Below are 6149 nucleotides of genomic sequence, written 5' to 3'. Positions count from 1 at the left end.
TCTCACTGCGGCATAAAATTCTCAGAGGAGTCAGTTGAGCTTGTGAAAGTCGTATTTACATTGTCTCGTTGGATTTGTTTGAGTTTAAGGAAGTCAAACGCTGAAAACTTTATGATGATTTGAGTGTTAGCACTGTGTTCTATAGTATGTTTTGTAATTCATTTTTTGTTAAGTCACAAAATCTCTGTCTGAGAGGTTGAGTCGAGTTTTTTTTAATTAAAATTTAATAGTCGACAATTGTTTTTTATAATTTTCTCCCAATAGAATAGCCAATTATTTTTAGGCTCCGCTCACCACTAGCACCCCTGCGCTGACTCTGGAGCGGCGAAGACGAACACACGCTGTCCTCCGAATCGTGTGCCGTCAGCCAACCCCTTCTTTTCACTCTGCAGACCCACCATGCAGCCACCTGATAGCTACAGCGTGGGAGGACAACGCAGCTTGCAGGCAAGCCCACAGGAGACTGGGCAGACTACAGGGGTCGCTGGTGCGCGGTGAGCCGAGGACACCCTGGTCAACGTTTGGAACCATTTTTTACTTTGTAACATAATCAAGTCATTCGGTAGAAAATATCTAAGTCCCTACAAGCCTCTGCTAATTACCATCTTTTTTTTTTTTTTTTTTTTTTAAATATCCAGGTGAATAACTATTACTTTATGGGATAACTTTGATTTTGAAGCAGCCCAAACATGGAAATGTTCCAGTGCCTGCCTTTTTTTTTATTTGTGATGCTTCTGGAAAGAAAAGTACCCTGTTTTGCTCTAGATATGTACCTGTACAGTCTACAGCACCCACCCCAAACAAATATGAGCAATGCTTCTGGAACCAAATCTGATTTGTTATTGATCCTGTCTAGACTGTAGACTGAACTGATTTGTGTGGAGACAAGGCAGTCTAGATGGCAGTCTTGATTGTGCCGGAGCCTCTGGTGACATCACGTTTGGGTACCTGTTAGTAATCCGATTCATTATGACTGCTGTTGTCTGCAATGAGAAATTGCTTCATTTATCAGACCTCTGGAGATGAGTGGCATAAATTCAGTCTATATGCAAAATGAAAACTATCTTGGTAAAAGGTCTTTTAATGTTTTAACAGTTTAGTTTTTTTCTAGTGTTTCTGTTTGTCAAGAAGTGTGTTTCTGAAATCTCAAGTGAAATGAGTATGCCAGTCTTTCTTGGTCTCTGACCTGTTACTCTGACACACTGCCTATGTGAAGGAACTTGAGCATACAGCATATTTTATACTTATTAGGAGAATAAAGCCACTGGCACTGAATCACATTACTTCAATGAACAATGTATCTGGGTAGAGTCAGATTGCTATGCTAGTAAGCTTATGAAATGAGACTGCCTACTAGAAATAAGCCTGACTGAATATGACGAGGCTTTGTCTAAGCAGCAGCTTTGTAGTGTTGTAAGTACTGTAGCTTTGTGTATAGAAACCTGGTGAATTTAAGACAAACTGTTCTCATTAATTGTACACTGAATGCTGGGTAACCTGATGCTGTATTTTTAATATAATTACTTCAAAGTTTGACATACAGTTCCGCATGGGCACTGATGTGTGTATGTATTCTGCAAATGCACAAAGGTAATTCCATTTATTTGCAATCTTGTGCAAAAACCTGTATAATAGTCTACTGGTAATTTATATATTTGTGTCTCTTTGCATTTGCTTTTATGTACTGGAGTTAGAACAAGTAGCTGATTACTCTGAGTAGGTTAATGTTTCCTTTAGCCTGAGTAAGGTGCTTTCTTGCTGTTTTGAAATTGCCAGCTTCGACTCCCAGTTTGCTGAAAGTTCACGTCTGTTTGCACTTGCCTATTCTGCTAAATGGTGTATAACACTGTTGCCATGCCTCCAGTAAAGGCGCTAAGGTATTGCCATATAATCATGAAATCAGGTGCACGTGCTTATATTTGGGTTTATGCTTTGACACACATGCAGTTGCTCACTTGGCTTGTGACCAAGTGTAAGTTATGTGTACATGCAACACGTTGGGGCTAAGATGTTTATAAATTTGTACTGTACAACATCCTAGTTATTTGCAATAGTGACCTTCAGAAGACCATGTTAAAGAAGTAGATTTCTAATCAGTTTTGACTGTTTTGCTTTTTTAAAATAGTCCATTGTACAAGCACATGCTCTTGTCTGGACAGACGGTACATCATATTACAGTTGTATCCCTGTTTTTGCTGTTATATGGTAATAAACAGAGGGACTCCAGTGGTAACCATGGAGAAGGTCTTGCACACTGCTTACTGCGATAGGGAAGTCTGCAACTTGGGTCAGAGCTGACAATTTCATACTCCTGGATGTATGAAAACATTCATAAAAATCACAATTTGAGACTCTGGCCTACTTGGAATGGTTGCCAATAACAGAAAAAGGTAAGAGGGTCGTCAAAGCAATGTTAATTAAGTTACTTGAGGCAGAATTTTCATGAAAGCGAACAGACCTGCACAGTGTGATTCTGTGAAACTGTTCCACCCTTCTGCCCTGGAACATGTTCTGCTTGTTCGGTCGAATAGTGTGGTCTGCTCGACTTACAAGATGCAATAAATACAGCCTTGAATTAAGATGGTCTGTTCTATAACACAAATGTTTTTATTTGACCTGTAATATTATATTTTATGACATGGTGTATATTTGTAGCTGCTTTTGAATAACACTAGCTACTTGGTTTTGGTTTTATGACCATGAAAATAAATGAATGTGTTTTGTGAGCCAAACCGACTCGCACGTGTTCCACTTGTTCCTGATGGGCAGGGTCCTTGTGTTGGGGAGCAATGGCACTATATGTAGACACTGGAAAGGCTACAGACAGATGGTAGAAAGGAGGCACAGGGACCATATGATATCAAGCAAGCCAAACAGAAGGGATTTCAATGGATACCCAAATGAAAATGATATATAGCCAGCAAATTGTTTGGACCAAATGGCTGTAAGAAAGAATATTGGTTTCACGTTTACACGGCTATGATACTTTTATTGATTTCTGGATCATAGTTAACATTGCAGATTTTATTAAACTTTGTATGGGCATTTACACTGTAACACTGCAAAACTGTCTTGTGACCAAACCATTGGTATATTTTGAAGTTGTATTCATTGACTGCTAGGGGGTTCTTATGTTTTCGTTCAGAAAGGTCTAGTTACTGCAACTCTTCCCTTGATTTTCAGAACGTCTCTCAATTGTTCTTGTGCACTTTTTACTATTTTAAAGTTGCTATTTGATCATTTTGTACAGCACACTGTAGAAATTCCCCAGTATTCATCTGCATGTATAGTAGTTGCTGATGGGGGTCAAAATAAGGTGACTTCCATCTGAAAGGAAAGCGTAATCGGCGGATCCTTTGGCATGACATTGCTGCCCTGCCCTGTGTTCAGATGTGTTTGTTTTCAGTGAGTAATTGTTGCTGACACACACACACACACATGTTGCTGGAGGATTTATCACTGCTCATTGTAGAATGGGCTTTTACCACTGCGGGTGGCAATTATCCAAAAGGATTTGAAATGTATTTTTAGTCCAAAAGTAGTAGTAGTGGATTGCTAGCCGTGAAGCTCACTGAATTAAATTGGCCCAATAAGTTAGCTGAAGTGATAGGTGTGTGTTTATATACCAATATACATGTATAAGTATTCTTAAACAGAGCAAACATTTTGATAACACAAATAAAATTATTCTGTCCGCAGTTGCCAATACTTGAGACATTTTAACTTTTAAAAATGAACATAAAAGAATAAATACTACGTGTCGTCCTTTTAGAATCCCACTGAATGTATTCAGATTATATTGTTGCTTTTACTGTAGCAAAGGAACTCTCAGCAACACATGAAATATCATATGAAGTGTAAACTACCACACGGTCGGCTGTTGGTTTGTGGAGCAGTGCTGCTTCGGTCCTTGGCAGTTAAAGGGTTAAGTCTTGCTGCAGATGGCGTGTGGTGGATATTGTGTCCTTCTAATGTGACAAAACTACTCTGTACCAACAGCTAATTTCCACCCTCTGTCTCAGATCTTTACCAACTGAGAGCACTGAATACTTGCTTGTTGTGAACAGACAGGAAATAGTGACACTAATAATCAAATATAGGTTGGTCACCAAGGGCTGGTTGCTGGGGTGTCAAATGGATTTTTCGATTGGCTGTGATGGTAAGAATTGCTCCTGCTACATGGACAATCTTTACAAATCAGGTTTTCGACAACTAAGCAACCAATAAGCCAAAAGGAAAGCATTGAAATCAATACATCATTAATTATGAAAAAAAAATGAAGACGAACATTTGGAGTGGAGGCTTCATCTGGCTTTATGACGACAGTGAAAAAAAGGTAATGTTCTGCCTTGTTTCCCAGACTTGCAGATAAAACAGCAGATTTATTTGTTAAATTCAACATTTCGTTTACATCATATCCAGTCTCACAGTAATAGTTTGCAAGACAGCAGATATATTTGTCTGCTGTGACTTCAAATCTTTCCAGCACTCGTTGGTATCACTCAGCAAGATTGGCGCTGACTTGGGAGAGTCTACGCAAGCGACAACACTCTGAGAAGGACCGTTATTATTCTCTATTATGAATATTCTTTAATAGTGTTTATTAGAATTAGGAATGGAAGTTTTGAATAGCTTCCTATTAGAATGCACAGGGCGCAACATTTTCTCTCTAGCCCCTGCTCTTACGCTCCCAAGAATAAAAGGCAATTGTGTTTGTGTACTACAAGCAGACAGCATAACAGTGTAAACCAATAAATCTAGCCAGGTTCACAAAGTGTACAAACAGTGTCAATGACGATATTTCTTTGTTCAGTACTCTCTTTCCTTCGGCACAGGTTTTTCCTTTCGTTTAATGAATTAAAATACAGATCACAGCGAGCAGCAACATCACAGCGTGTATCTCTTCCAATTAAAGCAACAGCAGCATAATATTGCACAAATAACCATTTTAACCTAAATATTCATATAACAACCTAAATATTCTACATCTGTTTAATTCTAACAAATAATAACATTTATAAAATGATCTGAATAGTGCAAATATTGTAACCTGGCCAAAACAATAGAAAATACATTCCAACATTACAATAGCATAACATTTCTACCAATTACAACTAGCCATCAAGTACTGACCTCAGATGAATCTAAGTCAAGCTACTTTGTTTATTCAATAACCTGTAAGTAATACAAAACACGTAACATTCCTGGTTGTACTCTTAATGGTCAGTGCAAAAGTTGACGTTGCTGACATTTTGTGAATGGACAACAGTAGATGTTTTACATTGAGAACTGCAGTCCAGAGTTAAAAAAAAAAAAAAAAAAAAAAAAAAAACTCCCAAGTATCTTGCTTTTTCTTTTTAGTCACTGTGCTGTTCTGCTTATCATTTGGTAGGTCTTATATATTCATCATGTTAAATTACCTTTTGAATTTCAATGTGTCCCAAGTTTGACTTTCTTCTTTTAGCACTTGCTATATGCGTTTTTGTTTTATTTCAGTTCACACATGGTAATATGCTATTCGAATATTTTTATTTTATTCTCATGTAATCGTGTATTTGGCTACACTGACCCATCCCAAATTTAGGATTATTATAATTCAGTTTTAGCATTGCTGTGACCATATGGCAACAGCTCAGTTGCGGGTTTGCTTGTGAAAAAAATCACTTGTACACATACTATTTAAAATCTTAGTAGCGTTTTCATTTTCTGTGTGCATGTTAAATGCCTGAAGTAACATATATTGAAAGGCTTCGCTTGGCCACTTTCTTTTTCTTCTGAGAGACGTGGGCTATCTTCGGTTACCCTACACAATTAGAAACACAGTGAAAGTAAAAGCCGTCATGACAGAAAATGTATAAATAATTATTGGGCCAGATAAAATTGACCTGGGGCAGTAAAAACACAAGCTCAATTGCCTTTGCAGTTGGTCCGTTCCAGGCTTTACTATTGACTTGCTGTAAAGGGGCCCCACTGAGCTTAAGTCTTCAAACATCAAAGATTAAATACAAACAAAAGGGGGTTTAAGCCCACATTGTGTTGGTATGATTTCTCCTGCTATGCAATGGGGAGAATTATTAAGTGCACTAGCACATGCATAGCGCACAGTCATTTCTTTGTTTTCTTCTGTACAGATTTTCCATTCAGTTCCC

Source organism: Polyodon spathula, chromosome 3 (genome assembly GCF_017654505.1).
Source record: "Polyodon spathula isolate WHYD16114869_AA chromosome 3, ASM1765450v1, whole genome shotgun sequence".
NCBI lineage: Eukaryota > Metazoa > Chordata > Actinopteri > Acipenseriformes > Polyodontidae > Polyodon > Polyodon spathula.
Note: the sequence above shows the minus strand (reverse complement) of the source record.